This window comes from Lactuca saligna, chromosome 4 (genome assembly GCF_052625555.1).
Source record: "Lactuca saligna cultivar CGN05327 chromosome 4, ASM5262555v1, whole genome shotgun sequence".
Taxonomy (NCBI): Eukaryota; Viridiplantae; Streptophyta; class Magnoliopsida; order Asterales; family Asteraceae; genus Lactuca; species Lactuca saligna.
This window is the reverse complement of record NC_136420.1, coordinates 326,591,516-326,617,982: the sequence shown is the minus strand read 5'-3', so window position 1 is coordinate 326,617,982 and position 26,467 is coordinate 326,591,516. Positions and strand designations below refer to the sequence as shown.

The window sequence follows — 26,467 nt, the reverse complement described above, 5'->3', positions numbered from 1 at the left end:
TGTTAGGAGTAGGAGTAGTAACAGCTGATTTACCTTTGAGACCACTTTCAGAAGTCTTTAAAAGTCCTTGAAGCTTGTTAAGTGTGACCTCCTCCTTGCACATGTTATAGGTTATTCTGAAGTGATCATAATAAGTAGGTAAGTAGTATAGTATGATGTCAATATCCAACTCATCGGGGAAGTTCACATTCAACGTCAGCAGACGGTCCACAAACCTTTGCATTTTCTGTATGTGGCCCATGATGGATTTACCATCCTTCATTGAGTTTGTTATCATGGAAGAGATAATTTCATACCTCTCTTGACGAGCACTTTGATGGTAGCGGTCCATCAAGTCCACGTGCATCTCAAAAGGGTAAAAGTCCTCATAGGACTTTTGGAGTTCAACTGGCATTGTGGCCAACATGATACATGCCACTTTGGTAGCATCCCTCTCATGTGCCCTAAAGTCAATGATATCCTATGGGGTAGTAGTAAACTCATCAATTTCTTTTAGCTCTTTATTGAGGACATATTCCTTGTCCTCGTACCGTGTGACCATCCTGATGTTCCTGATCCAATCATTAAAGTTTAAACCATCAAGTGTGACTCTCCCACAAAGGTTCACGAGAGAGAAGGGGCTGGTAGGGTTTGAGCCAGAAGCAACATTGTTGGAAGACATCTAAAAAGAAGAAAGACAAGTTTAGATAAGATATAGGATCCTTAATAAGACACCCAAATGTAATCTTAAGTCTAGGACTCAACACAATACTTTATAACTTGGAAGAGGGATGTCGTAATCCAAGCTATAAAATATTTGAAGGTAGGTGAATGACGTTTCACCAATTTCCACCATCAAAAGCGAAATAGGTATTAGGTTTTAATTTGATTGAAACTCCTAGATTATTTTTGAGATTCATTGAACTTTTCAATAACATATTTAAATATTGATTGTACCCTTTGAAGTTTGTAACTGGGATGTCGAGGATCACAAACAAGGTACCATGCAAATTAACTTGGTACCCTTAATTTTATCACATAATCGATGTGTTGGTTATCCACACGCACTCCATTGATCTATGATAAAACATTAAGTCACCCTTTGTCACTTTTACTAGTCCATGTTAGTGTGCCGTTTACCCACACACACTCCACCAATGACTTGGTAAGGTACAAAGTGTAATTTCATGGGTTAGCACCAATTTCACATTTTCCTAAAGTAAATAAGAATAGGAATTTATAAAAGGTTTAGTTACTTTATATTTATCATTATACTTTTAATGAGAATTACACTTTGTAATTAAAGAAGCGGTGGGTAAGAGTGGACACCCATTAAGCTGCCATTTTATAGGCAACAACCTCATACTCCCTTATAGATCGGCTTCGCGAATGAGGCCTACTAATGGTAACACTTACTTGCTTTTAGATGCATATATATTATTAACTTATAATACTATAAAGTATAAAGGTTGAATTTTAACATTTAAAACTCTAGGGTTTGGAATTAAAGTTTTCTAAAGTGACTTTACAAACTCCAAAACTTGAGGGAAAGTTTTGAAAATATTTAAAACATTTCAACTTCATAACTTATAAGTTTAAATTATATTAAAGAAAAGACTTTTGGAATTCCATAACTTGAGGACAAGTTATGGAGTCCATTAATAGCATTTAGATCAAGAATTCTACTAACAAAGAATTTGAAAATAATTTCTATGATCTACTAAAACTCATAAACATGAACATTCAGATCAACAATTTCAAGAATCATATAAACACATATAAAACTTGAAAATTTGATAATAACCATTGAAAATGGATTAGCATAATCATTACCACATAAAAAATGGTTTTATAAGTCCAAAACAGTTTAAGGTAATGATTCTAGACCATTTCCAGTAGCATAACTCGAAAAACTCCAGACAGGTCTCTTACTCGTCGAGTGTAAGAACCTACTAGACTAGTAGGATGCAATTTCACTTGGACTCGTCGAGTGCCCCCATGGACTTGGCGAGTAGCAAATTTTCGACTTTTTTCAAGCAGTTTGCATCAAATACAAAGAAAACAAGTCTAGGTTCTGATACCACTGATGGGTTTTGAGCATTCTAACACTCCTACAGTATACATGCAACCCTAGAAACCCTGGATCTATGTTTTCTCTAATATTCATTTAAATTTGATTTTTCCAAAGTTGTCATCCTAACTAGCATAACATGGGGTAATTGTAATATAAAAAGTGGTAGAATGACATAACTTTCTTGTGGAGTGGATTCCTTAAGACCTTTTGAGCCTAGCACCCCAAATGTAATGCCTCAAATGTTTCACACAACACCACAACTCTTAAAATAACTTGAGAGAAGAACACTTGAGCACAAAAATCAGCTAGCCCTCACACTCTTGTCTTAGATGCTAATTTTGCTAGCCATGGGGCTCTTTATATAGTGTGCCACATATAGGGTTACACCATGTAAATCCTAATGTGCATGACTTTTCATTTTCCCCATTATCCATGGGTTTTAACCTCCATGGAGTGCCTAATGCTTCCTAGCCTAATCTAGTGAATCATGAACCAAAAGCCCACTATATAAGAATGAATGGTTTACAAATCAATCCCCATATATTTAATTAGTCTCTTTTTTATCACAAAATTAATTCCAAATTAATTCTTGATCAATACTAATTAAATAATATAATTAATATATTAGAACTTATAATATATTAACAAACCATAAGTGTCCTTTTCTCGTTTTGTCTATCCAAGTGTTATGATGTCATGCAACCCAAATGGACCATGCCAAATCGGGTCAAGTACATACTAAATATAGTTATGTACTTAGAAACCTTATCCAAAATTGAACTCCCAAGCTTTCATCTTCTCTTCTAACTTCAAATGCACATAAAAGTCAGCAAAAAGCTCAAGAACACTAAAAAGGGGGCTTAGGGTTCGAGTTACAGTTTTCTCTAGGTTAGGAGGAACAATGGAGGCTAGGTTGAGGCCTTATAAGTTGTTTAAATAGGTTGCAAAGCCCGAATATTAGGGTTTCATTTTGATAGTCCTACTCGTCGAGTCGGTCTCCTGACTCGCCGAGTAGGTCACTTATACCACCGATCTAAAGACGAGTCTAGTCGACGAGCTGGGCCTCGAACTCGCTGAGTCCCACAGTAAAACATGAGTTATACTTTAATTAAAATACATATTAGGAACCAGATGTTACAAAGACATTAATAGAGTTTAACATATCAGAAAAAATTAGCAAGTTTTTTAATGTAAATAAAGAACTCTAAGAATAAAGGCGTTTAATGACTTAAAACTCGCATTTTGTGGGTTATTGATCAGTATAACACATCTTAAAATTGCTTTTTAAGAAGTGAATGACATAATTAACTGATTAAAGAAACAAACAGGAAGTTAATTCAATATTTACTTCCATAATTTTATTTTCAAATCAGAATTATATAAGAATTTATTGACAAACCTCAAAACCAAAAGATTAAAGGAACGAATAGCAAGTCTTCGAACCAATCCTTCTTAGTTGTTCATCCCAATCCTGGACGGATTACACCCTGATGAAAACATAAAGAAGTAGAAAAAAATCGAAAATGCACATAGAGACAATACGTCAAACACCTTACGTGCAAGAAACCAAACAAATTGGAGAAAATGTTGGCTAAATCTCTAAGTATAGGCCTGTGTGATTATATGAGAGCAAAGTGCTCATAAACGGTCCCAATCCAAAATGGATGACATTCAAAACATTAACCATTAATCTAATAAAAACAAATAACATGTTCTAAGTAAAAGGCGTGTTGTTGACCTGCATTTGGTCCAAGTCTTTGTTAACAATGAAATGGTCAGCTTTAAGCCCGTCAAGTGCTTCCTCTGTCTTCACTGGGTTCGTACTAAAACCCATAACTTCTGCCGTAATATCCTTGGCTATCTTCACCGCAACATGACCGAGTCCACCAAGACAACCTATCCTAATCTTCATACCAGGCTTGTTTGGTCTGTAGTGTTTGAGGGGGTTGTAAGTTGTGATCCCAGCACATAGCAATGGAGCACTGGAATCAAGTAGCACCAGCTAAAGCAACAAATTCAATATGAAATTCCATGGTTTTCAAAAATAAAAACATTTGGAGATGATGATTGGAAAGGAACGAAAGAAAAAACAGAGAAATTAATCGTATTACCTTCAATTTGTGTCAACACCACCTTCATTGGCAGGTGACCTCCCTATGAGTTCGATTTATGCCTTCCATCTCTTGAATTCTTTCAAACAAACACGCATAATCTATTTTTCCTTCTTCGACCATATTGTAATCGAAAACAGATAAGGTAATCAGGTGATAGTGATAACCCCCATACAACAAACGAAGCCAAATAACGAATACCAGACACCAAGAAAAGCAAAAGATCAAATTCCTTACCTTGTAGTGAGTCCAGCGGGAGTGATGGTCTTCATCAAGCCCTAATCACAAGTTTAGATGAGGCGGCTGATGGTGGTGGTGATCGAGGTAAAAAATATGACGGGGATGTCGTTCGCCTCTGTTAGCGTTTTCTCGGGTTGCTTCTTTACCTGTAGCGCCTCCTTCCGTAATCGGAATATTGGAGTGAACTTCTTCTATCATGGCCTTCTGTTTATGAGAATAATCGAAAAGGAAGATACAATATCCCCAAAAGACAACCAAAGGCAGAAAAGGAACAAAAACCCTGGAAACTATCGAGGTCTATAGGCGGTGAAGTCGATTAAAGCGAGTCGCTGTAGGTGGAGGTAAGAAGAAAAAGCAGATGAAAAAATAGGGTGTAATGAGTGATTCTTGGAAGAAGGGATGACACTAATCGTAATGTTATTCGCCTACCGATTTAGGGAGTCGGGAGAGGAGATAAATGAACAACATGTGTACACATAATAGAGAAAATGGTAAAATATGACCCCTTAAAAGAAACGACCCATAATTATAACCACACACATAGACAGAGGACCATTTCTGCCAACTCCTTAGGAGTTTTACTGTTCCTAAGGATGATCCAACTTTTATATATATATATATATATATATATATATGATACAAAACGATGTAGTATAGTGAGTTTGGGTACCTAAGCTTATATACCCTTAAGGGTATATTCACTTTTTCCATATATATATATATATATATATATATATATATATATATATATGGGAAAAGTGAATATACCCTTAAGGGTATATAAGCTTAGGTACCCAAACTCACTATACTACATCGTTTTGTATCATATATATATATATATATATATATATATATATATATATATATATATATATATATACATTGTAATTGTCCAATTTTCTTATAATTCAACTTCTAACTTGATGTACTTCCAAGATTTTTATCAATATCACATTTATATTCCTCTTACATAATTTTCATTTTCAACTATAATATATATAGCCTAGTAGGTGTTCGGCAAAAAGATGTGATGTAAGAGGAAGATAATAATGAAATTTCGATAATTTTGAAAGTAAATCAAGTCAAGGGTTGAAGTTTAAGAACATTATAATGAATATATTAAACAAAATAACGTATTATAATAGGTTTGGGTACCTAAGCTTATATACCCTTAAGGAAATATTCACTTTTCCCTATATATATATATATATATATATATATATATATATATATATATATATATATATATATATATATATATATATATAAGAAATTTTTTTTTAAGAAAATAAGAATAATATTTATCATATTAAGATGAGTAAATCAAAATATCAATGCTTTTATAATAATCACTTTATATATATATATATATATATATATATATATATATATATATATATATATATATATATATGTATGTATGTATGTATGTATGTATAACATAGAACATTTTGAAAAAATAAAATATATCAATTTTTGTGCAAGTTAAACCTAACCAAAATGGTTTGTTTAGTTTGTTGAGAATAAAAAAAATCATCAAAAATTCCTCATCAAACAACATGTGACCCTTACATGAAAAAACTATTGAATTTATACAATAAATAAATTGAGAGACCTGATAAATTGGAGATGACAGCTCTGACAGTGCAATTTTAGAGATAAATACATTGAAAATGCCCTTTTCGGAATGGAGGCTTTGACTTTTCAATGTTGGAGATGAATGAAATAAACATTTCAAATCTATTTGTACGAGTAAACCCTAGATATGTCACGCTATCACTTGTTTGAGAGATTAATGAAAATTCACAAAACAAAATTGAATGCCAAATCATGGTAAACAAAACTAAGAGATATAATTGATTACATCTTTCACTCTTCAACTCTATGAAGCAGAGACGACCGACTGAGGAGTGAGGAGAGAGAACTGGGGAGATAAATCAAGAGAGAGAATCAATTGTTTAACATATTATTTTCAACGGAAATCCATTTCTTTTCAAAGTCTACTTGGAATACATACATAAATCCAAAATCAAGTTGATGAATTCGAATCTATTCAACAATCGGCATCAAATTTAATCCCGTTAAGGAAGACGAAATCATCATGAAGAGTACGATTTTGTTTCAAATCGGCATAGATTGGCCTTCAAGATCTCTCTCATAAACTTTAGGGTTTCGAATTGGATTTTTGTCTTCCCGTCGACGGTCTGCAGTCATTTTTTAGAGAGAAAGATGGAGAGACGAGACCGACATCAATTAAAAGGCAAGGATGCAGGAACAAAAAAGCATTTCCATCAAATTGAATAGAAATTGGTTATGATCTTGCTAATTACTGGGATTCTACAAAACATCTTCCTCTACTATAATAAAAGAGTACTATTTAGGCCACATGTCCTTTGCACAACCTCCTCTAATCCTATTTTGCCACTCATTTCCCTTCAAATGAAATTAATTATTAAACTACCCTTCTACAGCTTCAAATTGGTCAGCCTTATAATCTGCATAAAGAATCGTAATCAACCCTGTTAAATTTGCAACAAATTGATTAACTAACTATAATATGCATAAGGATACCTAATTTTTTATTTTGCGCTTTGAAAATCAAATCACACAATTATATTTGTTCATCGGTTTAGCCGACTAACTCCATTATTTACGCTCAGATTTTCTCTGCTGATAAAACTTAATTCCAGTATATCTTCTTCTTTTTTCAAAACCATGATCGTGCAAAATCAAGGAAAGAATCACACACATATCTTCTTCCTTTGTCTCTCTCGAACACCTAGATGTAGAGTTCTTCCTCTTTCTTATGTTGCTCATAATTTGATTTGATTTATTATTGTTGCAGATCTCTAAGTAATTTGAAGAATTTTGGTCCCGATAACATCAAATCGTCATTGAAACAAACAAATTTCAAGGTTACAATTTTTCCTTCATTCTCGCTAGCTTATCGCAACCCTATCTCCCTCTTTCTCAAATTCCGATTTATTCTCCACGTTCCCCTATTTGCAGGAGGCAGGCGATGGTTCGGTTATATTGTCACCTTGGGATTTTGTTCTCATCAATTGGTTAACAGGTAGGGATGTTAACAATGGTGGATTCACCTTGACAATTTTTGGTTCACAAAATCTTCTTATTATGGTTCTTAATTTCAATTTCAGCTTACAGAAACTTTCAAACATTAATTCTTCTATAATATTTGTAAATACTAAGTATTTATAATCATAGTTAAAGACTTACAATACCTTGAATTTGATTGACTATTTTTTGTATAAAATTATTTTCTGCGACGTCAGTCAATCTCTCATCTTAAATTAGGTCAAATTAGGTTTATGTTGAGTTGACTTTGAGCTTTTTTTTTCTGGTTTTGTACCTCAACACATGAGATGAGGAGGCCAAAGGCATCGATGTTGTCATAGGTATAGCCTTTATGACATGACAAAAGGAAGCTAACTAGGGATGATAAGAATTATAACATTGTTTAGAAACCTCTTTCTCTATTCCATTTTGCTAGGACCGACACTCATGTGTCATTGATTACTAGCCATTTAGAATAGGTGAATATTAACTTTTGGGTGTTTCTTTTTGAATTAATAGAAAAAGTCTCAAACTTTAAAGTGGAAGAATGGAGGGTGTAACAATTTGATTTATCGTGTTTTTTTGTCCGTTATACTTAAATGTATATTACATCATAAAAACTAATTACTTCACCAAATATCTGAATTTGCAAAAAGTAAATTAGAGATTAACAGCGGTGCATATATTTATTTTAAAACAAAAGTATAAAGTTACTAACAAAATTTCTACCTTTGTAAATTAATATTTTTTTTTGCAAAAATTTGATTAGTCATTACGATTTCAAATTATGAATAATGTTTTTTTTCACACTATGGTTTTTCAAATTTCAATTGCAAATCAGGAACAAAATCAAGAATAATAAACAGTGCATATTTTTTTCCATATTTATAGTATCTCCGTATTTTTTCAGATTTATATTTGCATAAGGGTAGTTTCCAAAATTCACTTTGAGTATTGAGGCTTAAGGAGATGCTATGTGTCATAAAATGTACTCTGATATACTTGTTTCGTTTTGTTTGTATTCTAATGACCAATAATATATTTATAAGTAAATAGACACTTAGAAAAATATATTATCCTCAAAATGACTTAGTTTCGTTTTGTTTGTATTCTAATGACCAATAATATATATATATATATATATATATATATATATATATATATATATATATATATATATATATATAACTAAATTGACACTTAGAAAAATATATTATCCTCAAAATGACTTAGTCGTGACGAGGAACACTTTAGAAACACATTTGTCTTAAATTTGGATTTCACAAGTTTCAAGTTTACCTAGACTGTGATTGGAAAAATAGTGTGGAGTTGATGGGTTTGAAGTTTTTATTTATATATGTGTCCGACAAAAAATGTTGGGGAAATTCGAAATATGGATATGAAAATCTGGATAACAAACAGGAATTGTGTAAACACTTTCCTTGTTTGATATTTCGATCCTATATGCCTTGGGTGTCACGAAATCCAAACTGGGATAATTCCTGATGTAACAATTCTGATTTTAGGCACAAAATCAGAATCAATTTTGAGAAGAAGATGAAGAAAGTAGCATTTTTTTTCTGTGTTTCAAAGGAGTTGTTGTTTCCAGGATTTATCCACTCAACGGATAAACGAGAACACTTTTCATCTTTCAGAAAGACAGATTAGTCCTTGAATTTGCATCTTTTAAGAATGATAGATTAGTCCTTGTATTATAGATTAGGGTTCGATACTAACAATGTTTAGTAAATACAAGTGTGCACTGCCGACTTGACACAGTAGATTAGGGTTCGATACTAACAATGTTTAGTAAATACAAGTGTGGACTCCCACACCTCCTAACTTGTATTAAAACTAAAACATTATTCTTGAAACACTTGTTAAGTCCATTACACTAAAATATATTTGGTGATAAAATCACCAACAATCCTCCCCTATTTTAGTGTAACCTTGAATTAACAAACTTAAAAACAAAAGAAACAAAACTAATGCATAAATGAAAATATCGATACGATTGAATTTTCATGTTAGTATATTACACATTTCAAACATTCGAGAAATCAAGGTATCTCAAAGATTGAACCTGTCAACTCTTTTAAATATTTGAAGATAATATACACATTAGTTTTACAATCATCTAAAACAAAATAACTTGACACTAATTATAAAGTCATGTGTCCCTATCCATTCTTGATCGTATAAAAGCCAAGTCCCAAGCTCTTTGAAGTGTGGCTACACTTCACGATCATATAGGTGATTCTTTTATTCATGTACCTGTATACATTTTATCAAAAGAATCATTAAGAAATCAAATTCATCCTGGTCTCTACAGGTTCAAACACACGTACCTTGGGATAGTTATAATGTGTGTTCCAATTCATATAAATAAACTTTCCTCATTAAAGTCAACCTCTAACATTGTATTAGAGGGGAATTGGGTGTCTCATTCATAAAAAATTTATAATGACTTTAAGCTCATCCCTATAACAGACTTGTGCACTAAGTTGCACGCCAAACTCTTAGTGAGATGGTCCACCAAATTTTGTTGTGATTTTATAAACTCAATCGAAATCACACCATCCATGATTAGATTTCTAATCACCCCATGTCTAACATCAATGTGTCTCGATTTTCCATTATAAACTTGACTATAAGATTTAATCAAAGTAGAAACACTGTCACAACGAATAGATAATGGTGAAATCGGTTTCCTCCATAATGGAATCTTATAAATCAAACTTTGTAACCATTCTGCTTCCTTACTTGCAACAGCCAATGCAATAAACTCAGGTTCCATTGTTGAGCTTGTTATACAAGATTGCTTCTTAGATGCCCATGAGATAGCACCTCCACCAAGCAAGAATACCCAACAGTTGTAGAAGGATGATCTTCTCTATTGGATATCCAACTCGCATGAGAATATCCTTCCAAAACCGAAGGAAAACCTGAATAACACAAACAATAATCCTTGGTTCCTTTCAAATACTTGAAAACACGATGAACCGCTTGCCAATGTTCAGTACTAGGATTATGAGTAAATCTACTCAATCTACCAACTGCGAAAGTTATATCGGGACGAGTGCTAGTCAGACCATACATCAAAGAACCAATAGCTTGGGAGTACTCAAGTTGAGAAACTGATATGGGTCTATTAGCCATCAACTTCATGCTTGAATCCATAGGGGTGCTAATGGGTGTACAATCACTGTAATTGAACCGTTTGAGAATTTTCTCAATGTAATGTGACTATGTAATAGCAAGTCCCTTGTTCACCCGTTTAATCCTTATTCCAAGGATTACATCCGCCTCCCCCATATCCTTCATGGAAAAATTTGAAGAGAATAAATTCTTTTTTGCATTAATTTGATTTTGATCAGTGCCAAAAATCAACATATCATCTACATACAAGGAAATGATCACACCAGATCCAGATGAATCAAAACGGGTGTAAACACATTTGTCAGATTGGTTTAAAGAAAAACCATTAGACAAAATAACTTCATCAAACTTAAAATGCCATTGTTTTGGAGCTTGTTTAAGTCTATACAATGATTATACAAGTCTACACACTTTTTGCTCATTTCCAGGAAAAATAAAACCTTATGGTTGTTTCATATAAACTTCCTCGTCAAGTTCACCATTCAAAAAAGTTGTTTTTACATCCATTTGATGAATAACTAGATTGTGAATAGCTGCCAAAGCAAGCAACAATCTAATAGTAGAAATATGTGCTACCGGTGCATATGTATCAAAATAATCAATACCGGCTTTTTATCTAAAACCTTGTATGACCAGATGAGCCTTGAATTTATCAATGGTTCCATCTATCTTCATTTTCTTCTTGAAAATCCATTTACATCCCAAAGGCTTAGAACCAGGAGGTAAATCAGACAACACCCAAACATTATTCTTCATAATGGATGACATCTCTTCATCAACCGCTTCTTTCCAAAAGGCAACATCTCGAGACTCCATACCTTCCTTAAAAGTCTTTGATTAGTCTCAAGATGAGAGGAATATGAGTATTGTTTCTCCACTTTATCCCTCGAACCTTCAACCAGAAATAGTTGAAAATCCTCGCCAAAACTTTTCGCGACTCGACCTCGTTTGCTTTTACAACGTTGTTGTGTTTCTGGAATTGAAACAACTTCCTTAACATCTGATTTAGGCACCTCACTTGTGCTTGGAATCAGATCCTTTGGTCTTTGAATTTAAGAATTCCGCAGCTAATAAAAAATAGCATCTCGTGATTCTATAATGGTATGAATGGAATATGCCTCATTAGGTTCTATAGCATAAAACCTATAAGCTTTGGAATGTTCTGCATATCCAATAAATATGCGGTCAACTCCTCTTTCACCCAAAATTTTCTTTTTAGGTTCGGGTAATTTCACAATTGCTCAACATCCCCAAATTCGAAAATAATTCAGATTTGATGCTTTCTTGTGCCAAAGTTCATAAGGAATAACTTTGTTCGTTTATTAGGAACCCGATTTAGCACATAATTGGTTATGAGCATAGCCTCACCCCAAAAGCCTTCATTTAAACCTGAAAAAGAAAGCATCGAGTTAACCATTTCTTTTAAAACTAGATTTTTCCATTCAGCAACACCATTTTGTTGTGGATTGTAAGGAGATGTGGTTTCATGAATGATTCCAACCGATTGAAAGTATACATAATCCATGTACTCTCCTCCCCTATCTGTCCTAAGACATTTTATAGAAATACCCAACTATAATTCGACTTCGGTTTTATATACTTTAAACTTTTCCAAAGCTTCATTTTTGGGATGTAACAAATATACATAACAAAACCGACTTGAATCATCAATAAAAGTAACAATGTAGTCTTTATTTCCCAAGGAAGGTGTAGCATGGAAATCACATAGATCACTATGAATCAATTCCAACACTTTTGATTTTCTATTAACATTTGGAAATGGTTGTTCCATGATTTTAGTTAACATACAAGTTTTGCATTTTTCAAAATTAATGTCAAAATTTGGAATCAATCCGAATTTTGACATTTCAACCATTCCTTTAATATGAACATGTCCTAATCTATTATGCCATAACATAGAATTATCAAGATTAGATGCAGAAGTCATACAAGTAGATTTGACATGTGATGCAAACCAACTTATAACATTTAACTTCAAAAGACGTTCACAATAATAACCAAGTCCCACAAATATTCCACATTTAGACAACACATACTTTTTCGACTCGATCACTTGTTTATAACCCATAAAATTCAACAAACCACTAAAACAAGGTTCTTTCGAACCTTTGGAACATATAATACATCAAACAAATTAATTGTTTTTCCAGAAGTAAACGTAATACTAACAACACCAGTTCCTAAAATTGGCTTTGATCCTTCATCCGCCATGTTTAAGACGGAACCTTTATTTACTATGTTCAACTTCGTGAACCACCGTTCATCATTACACACGTGATGTGTAGAACATGTATCAAGCCACCATGAATTTGTATCAACCCCCTGTACAAAAGAAACTTCTAGAGTTAGTAGCATAACATTAAATACTGAACTTACAAGATCAATAGTAATTTGACCTTTGGTTGCAGATTGATCATGAGATCCACTACCACCACCAGCACCATCTTTTCCATTACCACTTGCACCTTTATTTCCAAGTTTCACCCGACAGTCACGTTTCATATGCCTTTTCAGATGGCATCTCCAACACAAAAGTTCCTTGGAATCCTTGTATTTTTTTTTTTTGGACTTTTTGTTGTTACCCTAATACTTACATTTTTTACCCTTGCACTTGTGATTAGAATTGTCTTCTTTATCACATTCAACCATATGAACTTGGGGCTGTCCAAAATCAGATTTGCGCTTTCTAGTTCCTTTGTCATTCTCTTGATCATGAAGTCCTTTTTCGATTTTCAAATGAATCCCAAGTTGAATCAAACTTATCTCTTCTTTTCTATGTTTCAGATGGTGTTTGAAATCTTTCCATGTTGTGTTGTTTGAATTGACCATAAATTTGTAGGATTTCATTATATTGTTCCATTACAGATCGATAATCAACCATTTTATAATTGTTGAAATTAGAAACAATGAACTTTTTGATGGGTTTTGAGCATTCTAACACTTCCTAAGTGTACATGAAACCCTAATAACCTTGGATTTATGTTTGTCTAATTGTCATGCAAAGTTGAATTCCAAGGTTATATTCCTATCTAGCATACATGGGGAACAATTTTAACATAAAGTATAGATAGAATAACTTACCTTGTTGTTGTTTGTGTTCCTTGAAACCTTGTGAGCCTAGCACCCCAAGTGTGATGCCTCAAATGCTTCACACAACACCAAATGCTCTTGGAAGAACTTATGAGAGAATACTCACTTCTCAAAATCGGCCAAGCCCTCTTATTTCTTAGTGTAGCCGATTTTGGGTGGAGAACATGTTACTTATATAGTGTTGACACATCTAGGGTTAAACCCTAATGTGTCATGACTCTTCATTTCCATGACCCATGGGTTTGTAACTCCCATGGAGCATCCTATGGGTGGAACCCAACTTGATAGTCCATGGAGCCTTTTAGCCCACTATACAAGATATGGATGATTTACATAATCAACCCATATATTTAATTAGTTATCTTTTGATCACTTAATTAATTCTAAATTAATTCTTGATCAAACTAATCAAATAATATTATTAATATATTAGAACTTATAATATATTAATAATCTCCAAGTGTTATTTCTCACATTTAGTCTATCCAATTGCATGGTGCCATGCAACCCAAATGGACCATGCCAGGTCGGGTCAAGTACATACCAGAAATAGTTATGGACTTAGACACCTTATTCAACAGTCTCCCACTTGGATAAGTCTAATAACTATTACTGCAAGTATGACTTCAGGAACCGATCGGCAATCGTAGCTCTTTTCAAGGTTTCTTGAAACTGAGAAGATGATGGTACGCCATTTAAGATAAGTGATCATATAATCCTCTGTTCTAGATATCAGTTGGACAAATACATGGAACAATGTCTTACTTATTGTCCAACAGTTTGTTTCCCGATTTCCGATTTGTTTGACAAAGAACTTCATTGAACACATCAATTTAGTTCTGACCGGGCCCGGCACATAGGTCAAAACAAAATCATCGAGGGGCCTAGATATCAGCTTCTAATCCAAGAAGGAACAGATAAACTTCGACTCATATGTTTGTTCTACTACTCATTGAATTACACATAAGAGCGCGATTTTATAACATCGAGTTACCAATGCGTTTTTCGTACAATCAATGCATAACCAACTTGTAAGTAACAAATCATATCTCTAGGTTTAAAGATTTATATGATATTACCGTCTCACGATCACTCGAGATAGAATTCCATGAAGTGATTCCAGTGAGCGTGGGTTGAGTCCAATGCTCAGAACTTATGAGCACTCATGATTGTTGTAGCCTTGTCTTAGACCTCTACAACCAAATATGATAGTCTTAATTCATACCTACTTCCGACATATGACCGACTGTGGAGGTTTGAATAATATGTTATACCAAACAAAATTATTCTGGAAGTCAAAACATGCAAAAAGAAATATAGTAAACGATTGACAAGAGATAGCAACACTTTACTCATAAATAAAATACTTTTATTCATCATCAAATGTCAATTACACTTTACAAATTTCGAGATTATCTAACTACTAAATCTAATATCATCCTTCAGCCCTATGCTCCGAGCACGCTGGAGATGCTTAACCCGAATCAGTCCCTTCGTGAGGGGATCTGCCGGATTCTCATCTGATGATACCCTCTTTGCCACGAGGAGTCCTTCTTCGATCCGATGTCTGATGAAATGGTATTTTCTGTCGATGTGTCTGGATCTCCCGTGATCCCTTGGTTCCTTGGCTAAGGCAACAGCACTTTCACTATCACAGAAAATTTCCATTGGCTCTTTAATAGCTGGTACAACTCCAAGGTCTCCAATGAAGTTCCTCAGCCATAACGCCTCCTTTGCCGCTTCGCTAGCTGCAATATACTCTGATTCACAAGTAGAATCTGCCACTGTCTCTTGCTTGGAACTCTTCCAAGAAATTGCTCCTCCATTTAGGGTAAAGACCCAGCCCGACTGAGAGCGGAAGTTATCCCTATCAGTCTGGAAGCTAGCATCACTATACCCTACAACTCTCAAGTCATCACTCCCACCAAGGGTAAGGACCCAGTCCTTAGTCCTTCGTAGGTACTTGAGAATATTCTTTACCGCAGTCTAGTGTGCCTTGCCAGGGTTCCCCTGAAACCTGCTAACCATGCTCAAGGCAAAGGCTACATCAGGTCGAGTACACGTCATAGCATACATGATCGAACCTACAGCCGAAGCATAAGGTACTCGACTCATTTCTGCTATCTCAGCCTCAGTGCTAGGGCTTTGTGTCTTACTCAACTTGGCGCTACTCTGGATGGGCAACTCTCCTTTCTTGGAGTCTTGCATTCTGAATCTCTTCAGAACCTTCTCCAAGTAGGTACTTTGACTAAGTCCAATTAGTCTTTTACTCCGATCTCTCAAGATCCTTATCCCCAAAATATAGGCAGCTTCACCAAGGTCCTTCATAGCGAAACACTTTCCAAGCCAGGACTTTACTTCCTGCAGGGTTGGAATGTCATTTCCTATGAGTAGTATGTCATCCACACACAATACCAAAAAGCTAATTATACTCCCACTAGCCTTGACATATACACAAGATTCGTCTTCACTCCTAGAAAAGCCAAATTCCTTGACCTTTTCATCAAAGCAAAGATTCCATCTGCGAGGTGCTTGCTTTAATCCATAAATGGATTTCTCAAGCTTACACACTCTATTAGGGTACTCGTTACTGACAAAACCCTCTGGCTGACTCATGTAAACATCTTCAGCCAACATCCCATTAAGGAAAGCGGTTTTGACATCCATTTGCCATATTTCATAGTCATGAAATGCGGCTATGGCTAACAGAACCCGAATAGACATAATCTTGGCTACCGGAGAAAAGGTCTCATCATAATCCACTCTAGGAATTTGAGAGAAGCCCTTTGCAACCAGTCTAGCCTTATAAGTGTGTACTTTACCATCCATGTCGGTCTTCTTCTTGAAGACCCATTTGCACCCTACAGTCTTTCGACCTGGTACATTCTCAACCAAGTTCCAAACTTGATTGTATCTCGCTATCCATAGCCTCTTTCCATTTAGCAGACTCGGGGCCTGCCATGGCTTCCTCGTAGCTGTTAGGGTCATCTTGACTTACTAGTGTCTCATCACTAATAAGTGTCTCACCTTCTGCAGTAATATGGAATCCATAGTAATGCTCAGGTGCACTCCTAACTCTCGTGGAACGCCTCAGAGGTACAGATTCGTCAATTGGCTCAACAGGAGTTTCCTCCTCAAGTTGAGGGCTAGAGTTTGAAGTTCCTTCACCACTTGACTCTTGAATTTCTTCAAGATCAACTTGCCTCCCACTGTCTCCTTGGATTATAAACTCTCTTTCTCGAAAGACTCCTCTTCTTGCTACAAAGACCACATTGTCACTAGGTCTGTAGAAGAGGTAACCAAAGGATTGCTGTGGGTAGCCGATGAAAATACACCTCTCGCTTCGGGGTTCGAGCTTATCATGAGTCTCGCGTCTCACGAAAGCCTCGCAACCCCAAATCTTGATGTGGTCTAGTTTAGGTACTTTACCAGTCCACATCTCATGAGGAGTTTTGGCAACTTTCTTTGTAGGGACTAGATTAAGGATATGGGTGGCAGTCTCTAAGGCATACCCCCAGAATGAGATTGGTAGCGAAGCTCGACTCATCATGGAACGAACCATGTCCATCAAGGTTCGATTACGCCTCTCAGCCACACCATTCAACTGCGGTGTCCTGGGAGGTGTCAATTGTGAGACAATCCCACATTCCTTTAGATAGTCGAGGAACTCTGAACTAAGATACTCACCACCTCGATCGGATCGAAGCATCTTAATGTTCCTGCCCAATTGATTCTCGACTTCCTGTTTAAATTCCTTAAACTTCTCGAAAGTCTCTGACTTATGCTTGATTAAGTAGACATATCCATATCTACTGTAATCATCAGTAAAAGTCAAATAATAACGATTAGCATCTCTTGTGGCATGTTTGAATGGTCCACACACATCCGTGTGTATAAGGTCCAACAAACCTTCACCCCTTTCACACGAGCCTGTGAAGGGTGACTTTGTCATTTTTCCAAGTAAGCATGATTCGCAACTATCATTTGACTTTAGGTCAAACGACTCCAAGACTCCATCCTTTTGGAGTTGGCCTATGCGTTTCTTGCTTATATGTCCAAGACGACAATGCCATAATGATGATTTATCCAAGTTATTATTATTAGTAGAATCAATACACAAAACATTATTTCCTAAGTTATCTACAATAGATACAGCTTCATACACACCATCACAAGGTAATGCTTTAAAATAAAGTACATTATTAAAGAAAGCATTAATCGAACCAACTTCATTATCAAACGAAAAGGTGAAACCTTGTTTGTACAATGCATGAAAGGAAATAATATTTCTTGCCATTTCTGGCGAATAACAACATTTATTCAAATCTAAATTTAACCCACTACTTAGCGGTAAAGTATAAACTCCAATCTTGGTGACAGGTGTAACTTTCCTATTCCCCATGATTAAGTTTATTCTTCCTTGCTCCACATTCTCACTTCTTCCTAGTCCCTGCAAGTCACAACAAATATGAATACCGCAACCGGTATCAAGGACCCAAGATTTCGAATGGGGTGAGTTATTAGAAATGATAGTGTAAATACCTGCATGGTTGGGTTTGACTTTCCCATCCTTCACATCTTGCTAGTACTTTGGGCAGTTTCGCTTCCAATGAGCTTTTTCATGGCAATAGAAGCATTCAGCCTCTTTTGGGTCAGAAGAAGGAGTAATGAAACCTTTCTTGGTTCCAATTGAAGAAGAGCCATCAAGGGTCCGAGCCTTGGTACCCTTCGAAGATCTCTTTCTCTTCCTCCCTCGACTTTGCCCAATTGCCAAGACCGGAGTTGAGTCTGGAGTAGGAGTGATAGCAACCGACTTCCCCTTAAGACCTGTTTCTGCGGTCTTGAGAACTCCCTGAAGTTTGCTGAGGGTGACCTCTTCCTTGTTCATGTGATATGTCATGCGGAATTGATCATAGCACGATGGTAAGGAGTGCAAAATGATATCTATTGCAAGTTCCTCAGGGAAGTTCACATTGAGCTTCAGCAAACGATCCACATACCTTTGCATTTTCTGCATGTGGCTCGTGACGGACTCTCCGTCCTTCATCATGGTTGTTATCATGGAGCAGATGACTTCGTACCTCTCTTGTCGTGCACTTTGATGGTATCTTTCCATCAAATCTTGGTGCATTTCATAAGGGTAGAAATCCTCATAAGACTTTTGGAGTTCAGCTGTCATGGTGGCCAACATGATGCAAGCCACCTTGGTTGCATCTCTTTCATGAGTATGAAAGTCAGCGATCTCCTGGGGAGTTGCAGTGGACTCATCAATTTCCTTAAGCTCCTTGTCAAGGACATATTCTTTGTCCTCGTAGCGGGTAATCATCCTGATGTTTCTGATCCATTTATTGAAGTTGGATCCATCAAAGGCGACTTTCCCACACAAACTCATAAGAGTAAAGGAGCCATTAGGATTCGAGCCAGAAGCATTATTTGAAGACATCTGAAAGAGAAGAACAAGTTTAGTTTAGATTTAAGAGAGTCCTTAATAAAACACCCAAATGTAATATTACGGCTAGGATCCAATCACAATATAATATAACTTAGAAGAGGTATGCCGTAATCTAAGCTATACCATATTTGAAAGGTAGGTGAATGACGATTCACCAATTTCCACCACGAAAACCGAAATATTAGATATTTAGTTTTTATTGGTTTTAGAAATTCCAAGATTCTTTGAGATCCAATGAACTTTTCAAAGGCATGTTTCAATCTCGGGAGTGCCCTCCAGGTTTTGTGACTGGGATGCCGAGGATCACAAAACGAGGTGTGAAGTAACCATGCAAATCACTTGGTACCCTTAAAGTTTATCACTCAATCGATGTGTCGGTAAACCACACACGCTCCACCGATACTATAATAAACCTTAAGTCACCCTTTACCTACCTTGTTAAGTCCAAGTTAGTGTGCCGGTTAACCACACACGCTCCACCAACGACTTAGACAAAGTGTAAAGTGTAATTTCATGGATTAGCACCTTATTCACATTTTTCCTAAAGTAACTAAGATTGGGAATTTAATAAACATTTAGTTACTTTATTATATTCATCATACTTTGAATGAGAATTTATAAGTCCTTGTCTTACCCGTTCGGCTAACGGCCCTCCACCAATCAAGCAAGCGGTGGGTGAGAATATACACCCATTAAGTCACCATTTTATAGGCAAGAACCTTATACCCACCTTATAGACCGGCTTCGTGAATGAGGCGTACTAGCGGTAAGACGACTTTATTCTTATACATATATATATAATTATTAAATCATCATAATATAAGTATAAGGGTTGAATTTTAACTTTTAAAATTCTAGGGGTTGGAACTTAAAGTTTTAACTTAACTTTACTTGTTCCAAAACTTGAGGGCAAGTTTTGTAACTTTCAAAACTTTTTATTTCTTGTAACTTATGAGTTTAATAGAGTAATAAAATGAAGACTCTTCATTTTTCTAACTCTTGTGTTTTCTTAATGGTTTTTAACTCAAGTGTGACTCTTGGTTTTCCATAACTTAAGGATAAGTTATGGACTCCATTAAAACACATTATGATCAAGAATTAATCTACCACATAGGTTACAAATAATTCCTATGATCATCTAAAACATCATCAGAACAAGAACATGAATATGAACACAATAAAAAATTACATTTAAAACTTTGTAATTTTGATAACGAATTGTTGTAAATGAATTAGCAAAGACATTACACCACCAAAAACAAGTTTTCAATTACCAAAACAGTTTAGGGTAATGTTTCTAATTCATTTCCAGCAACTGAATCGAAATTCTGCACTCAGTCGACCCTACTCGCCGAGTGCATAAACTGACTCGCCGAGTTGGTTGAAGATACTCATGGACTCGACGAGTCCCCCCTATAGACTCGACGAGTCCATTCGCAGACAGCAAAATTTCCGATTCTGTTTTCAACTTTTAAGCACAAATAAGAACAAACAAGCCTAGGCTCTGATACCACTGATGGGTTTTGAGCATTCTAACACTTCCTAAGTGTACATGCAACCCTAATAACCTTGGATCTATGTTTGTCTAATTGTCATGCAAAGTTGAATTCCAAGGTTATATTCCTATCTAGCATACATGGGGAATAATTTTAACATAAAGTATAGATAGAATAACTTACCTTGTTGTTGTTTGTGTTCCTTGAAACCTTGTGAGCCTAGCACCCCAAGTGTGATGCCTCAAATGCTTCACACAACACCAAATGCTCTTGGAAGAACTTATGAGAGAATACTCACTTCTCAAAATCGGCCAAGCCCTCTTATTTCTTAGTGTAGCCGATTTTGGGTGGAGAACATGTTACTTATATAGTGTTGACACATCTAGGGTTAAACCCTAATGTGTCATGACTCTTCATTTCCATGACCCATGGGTTTGTAACTCCCATGGAGCATCCTATGGGTGGAACCCAACTTGATAGTCCATGGAGCCTTTTAGCCCACTATACAAGATATGGATGATTTACATAATCAACCCATATATTTAATTAGTTATCTTTTGATCACTTAATTAATTCTAAATTAATTCTTGATCAAACTAATCAAATAATATTATTAATATATTAGAACTTATAATATATTAATAATCTCCAAGTGTTATTTCTCTCATTTAGTCTATCCAATTGCATGGTGCCATGCAACCCAAATGGACCATGCCGGGTCGGGTCAAGTACATACCAGAAATAGTTATGGACTTAGACACCTTATCCAACACTTTTTACTTGAAGCGTCTTCTGCAATATATTTTGCTTCAAGTGTGTTCCACAATTCACTTGCAGTTTCAATATTTTGATGAGTGTCAAAGAGTGAATCACGCATACCATTCAGAATGTGACCAAGGCAGATGTAGTTGTCATTCTCCCATTTGCTTCTCCTTCTGATCTGTTCCAGACTTGCATCTTCAACCTCTTCTTGTTTTGGAGTAGAAAGAACATAGACAACTTTCAAAGTGGTCAACCAGAAATGCATCTTCTTTTGCTAACGTCTGAAATCTTGCCTCTGAAATTTCTCCAATTTGCCAGACGAAGTATTCATGTCTTTCACTGAATTGCCAGCCATCTTTTCAAGAAAACAAAAGTATCAAACAAGATTGTTGGGGAAATTCGAAATAGGGATATGAAAATCTAGATAACAAACAGAATTGTGTAAACACTTTCATTGTTTGATATTTCGACCCTATATGCCTTGGGTGTCACGAAATCCAAACTGGGATAATTCTTGATGTAATAATTCTGATTTTAGGCACAAAACAGAATCAATTTTGAGAAGAAGATGAAGAAAATATCGTTTTTTTGTTTTTCTGTGTTTCAAAGGAGCCGTTTCCCGGATTTATCCACTCAACGGATAAACAAGAACAGTTTGCATCTTTCAGAAAGACATATTAGTTCTTGAATTTGCATCTTACAAGAATGACAGATTAGTAGATTAAGATTCGATACTAACAATGTTTAGTAAATAGAAATGTGTACTCCCACACCTCCTAACTTGTATTATAACTAAAACATTATTCTTGAAACTTTTAAAACATTTAAATGACATAAAATGATTTATCTAAAATATGTAACTGATTTTAAAAAATAGGTAATTAAGTCACTTTATAAAATTATAAAAAAGTTTTTATCAAATCACTACTTAAAATAACTTTTAAATTTAAGTTTTGTTTTAGTTAAAATCTAGAGAGTTCCAATGCCGATCTTTTTCTTAGGTTTTTTTTTTTTTTTTTTTTTTTTAATCTAAAATCGAGTAGAAACCAAGTGCTGAACATGCTCTTAATCCACCGAAAAAGAAAAATGAAAAACATTATTGAACAAATTAAGGATTTTTTTTTTTTTTGAAAAAAAAATGAAGGGGATGTTTTACATGTTTAATAACAACCAAATACATTTGATAACTTAAATGCACGTGATCAATATCTTTTTTTTTGAGAAATCAAATATTCTCCTATAATTTCTTCCTATTATCTTTCTACTTATATTAAATAATAACATTTGTTATATTTAATTTTTGAAAAATTAAATTGTTTCCTATTTTTTATGCCTACAAATGTTCTTACTCAATAAAATTATGATAAGTATCATCATTCAATATTTTTTTAACTAACTCATTAAAACTATATTAGGAATATATCAAATAAAATTAAATTTAATGGTGATTTATCATAATTTTAATGAGTATGAATAATTGTAGATATAAAAGTTATGAGATAATTTATTTTTTCTTAATTTTCTTTAATAATATTTTAATCCACTTATCACCATTATCACCATTTAATATGAATAAGAAGATAAATAAAAAGAAATGGTAGAAACATATTTAATTTCTCCTTTTGAAATAGAAATATCACATTTGTGTGTTACAAAAACAAATTATTATATTAAAATAAAAGTAGTTGTATTTGTAGTTCTAGGTTCAATCAAACACTTTATTAAATTAATAACACTTACCATCACCAGCAATTAAATACATATTGGATTAGTTATTTAAATAAATAATATGACAACTTAAACAAATGTTGGAGCATCTCAAGATTAAGTAAAAAAAATAAATTAGAATATCAAGATTGTGTCCATGTTGGTACCTAAAACCATCATTTAAGGGATAATGAGCCCTAAAGCGTTGACCAATATAATAAAATATTTTTTAAAAAGAATAATACAATATAACATTTACCATTTGGGCTTACTTCAATGAAATTATAATTTCATTGATTTTATCCAATTTATTTTTGTTCGTTAAGATTATTGTTATCCACGGTTTTCCTAATTTGGTTATTAAGAAACGTTTACGTATTTGATGGTTAATAATGTAAATGTTAAATTTATGATGAAGTTAAATAGAATATTTTTTATAATTAAAATACTATTTGTGATAATCTATTTTTTAAGGGTGGTAATTTACACACCTATCATTCATATAAATTGTTAAATGACGAGGTACATACACTATTCTACTCAAAATGAGTATACTAAACAATTTGACGGTATGTATAAAATTATTTTTTATTTTTTAATTCAGAGTGTACTAGTATGTTATTTATATATTTTTTTGACAAATATATATAAATCATTCCTGTAGTTTATTAAATGTTACAAACTCAGTCATTATCAATATTTTTGACAAACATTATTCTTGTTGTTTTCAAAACTTATATGAATGATCATTTTTGCTAACACTATTAGTTTTCTTCCGTTAGTGTGATGTAATTTAGGCTTTTCAGCTAGCATAGACTGAGTTTGCAACTAATGATGAGCATTTGGACCAGGGAACCATCCAGAACCGGTATCGAAACTGGAACCGGATAGAACCGATTGGGCCGGGGATCGGGACGATATTCTTGTGTATTTTTGGAACCGGGAACCGGTAGAATCGGTAAAAATCGGAATCGTATGTTGCTATTTCTTGATGACTGGTTCCAACATTAAAGACACGGCAAGAACCAATAAGTGTAACGTCCGGTTCCTGGTACGTATTTTAATAAAGAATTATTCATTTTTGCAAAGGGACTCGACGAGTCGGAGGCCCCAAACTCGTCGAGTAGGAACGAATGAATAGACACGGGACTTGAAGTCTACTCGACAAATTGAGAGGCCTCGACTTGACGAGTAGGGCTACCAGAGTGAAACCCTAATTTTCAGGGATTGCACCATATTTAAATACCTTAACACCCCCATTGTGGCCTCCATCACCGCCTCCCATAGTCTAAAAAACCCTAATTCGTGATATTAAGCTTTGTGGTGTGTATAAGTGAAAAAGAAGTGATTTCTTGAAGGAGGGAAAGCTAGAAGTGCTTGATTGATGGAAGGAGCTTTGGATCTAGAAGAAGAACTCCATTTCCAGTTCATTTGAGGTCTAAAGTCTACACATTGACCATTCCTTTACTAGATCTCTTCATGGAGTAGTTTAGGGCCTTTTTTTAAGTATAATATGACACCATTCATGGATGCAATCATGTTTTGGGGTAATAAATTTAGATCCAGAGTCCTTGAGGGACTCCATAGAATAAAGGTGCCAACTTTATGGCTATGGGAGTCCCATGCATCATATGAGCCACTTTTTAGGGCTATTTGAGCTTTATAGAACATACATGAACGTAAACTTTGTAACTTTACGTGTTATACTGACCTAAGGAGGCCAGATATATGTTTTGGATGCATTAAGACCGACTAGAATCGGCTGTACGAAATTAGAATTTGGGGGACTCTACGATTCGTTCATAGGACTCGGCGAGTTGGGTCATGGTTCCTTAACCTTTTCTGTTACTGAACAAACTTGTTGAGTCTACAAGAGGAATCAGCTAGTAGGATGTGTTTATGGACTTAAGGATCAAAGAACTCGACGAGTCCAATGATGAGCTCGGCAAGTTGAGAGCAAAATGTCCCAATTGATATGAAGAGGAACTCGATGAGTTCAAGGATAAACTCTGTGAGTTGTGAGTGAAATACCTATTGGATTAAGTGTCTAAGCCCATAACTATATATGGTATGTACTTAACCCGAGAGTAGCATGGTCCATTTCGGGTTGCCTTCACCAGAACAATTTGATAGGGTGGATAATTAAGAAAGTGGTAATTTGTGATTTATTAATATATTATAAGAATAATATATTAATTGAGAAATAATATTATTTAATTGGTATTGATCAAGAATTAATTTGGAATTAATTTAGTGATCAAAAGAGACTGATTAAATTTACGGGGACTAATTAGGTACATCAGTAATAATTATAGTTTGGGCTAAAGATCCATGTTGATTAGGATTGGACTAAATTTTTTGTGAGAGTCCATGAAGAGTTAATCCAAAAGGCTAATGAGTTATTGGATTAAAAGCCCAAGTGAATTAGGGTTTACAAGTTGAAACCCTAGGAATTCCAAACTATAAAATGAACCCCTAACTTGCTAAAATCAGCCCTAAAAGACTCCTAAGGTGAATGCTTAGCTGATTTTAGGTTCATCATCTCTCTCATTATCCTCTACTTGTTCATGGTGTTCATGACTTGTTTGAGGCATCACACTTGGGGTGCTAAGCTCTTAAAATTCCAATAACTACAAGCTACAAATAAGAGGTATTCTTCTAACTAGTTTTTATGATTCATGTATCAAATTTTGTACGCTAGTTAGGCTCGATGCTTTGGAAAATAATATTGCATGTATAAATAGAGAAAACTTAGATTCAAAACTTTAGAGTTGTATGTGCACCATAGAAGTGTTATAGTACATAAAACCCAACAGTGGTATTAGAGTCATGGATGTTTTCTATTATATTGATGCACTGGTTAATTATTCAAAGCAAAAAAAAAAAACGTTTTTTTTGGAATTTTCATGATCACCACGACGTCGTCTAAGTTACCACGACGTGGTGGTTGTTCAGTGGACGTTCTATTCAGTTTTTTGGCCAAGTTTTAGATTAGAATCATTACCACAAACAGTTTTGGTTCATAAAATTCAATTTTAGTTATAAGGTAATGATTATTCTCATCCAATTAAAAGATAATTATCAAAATTTCAAGATTATTGTTACTTTATATGATAAGCTAAATAATTTGTAATTTTTTATTTGAATTGTCTTGCTATATGCCTATATATGAACTTGATTAGGTCAAATTGGTAAAAGATAAAATTATGATTATTTTATTAGTTTAAAATTTGATCTAAATGTTTTGATGAGTTAGAAAACTTGTCATCAAGTTTTGGAACTCAGAAGTTTTTTTAAGGAG

At 34.6% G+C, this 26,467-nt stretch overlaps 1 long non-coding RNA gene across 1 annotated transcript; it reads right to left on the bottom strand.

Annotated features, from left to right (window-relative positions):
• Nucleotides 1-3,638: 3,638 nt before the first annotated feature.
• On the bottom strand, nucleotides 3,639-4,836 carry LOC145039929 (uncharacterized). Its single transcript, XR_013679842.1, has 3 exons — nucleotides 4,402-4,836; nucleotides 4,165-4,277; nucleotides 3,639-4,055 (listed from the first exon to the last, which is right to left on the bottom strand). It is a non-coding gene; the product is annotated as an uncharacterized LOC145039929 (long non-coding RNA).
• Between the last annotated feature and the right edge of the window lie 21,631 nt (nucleotides 4,837-26,467).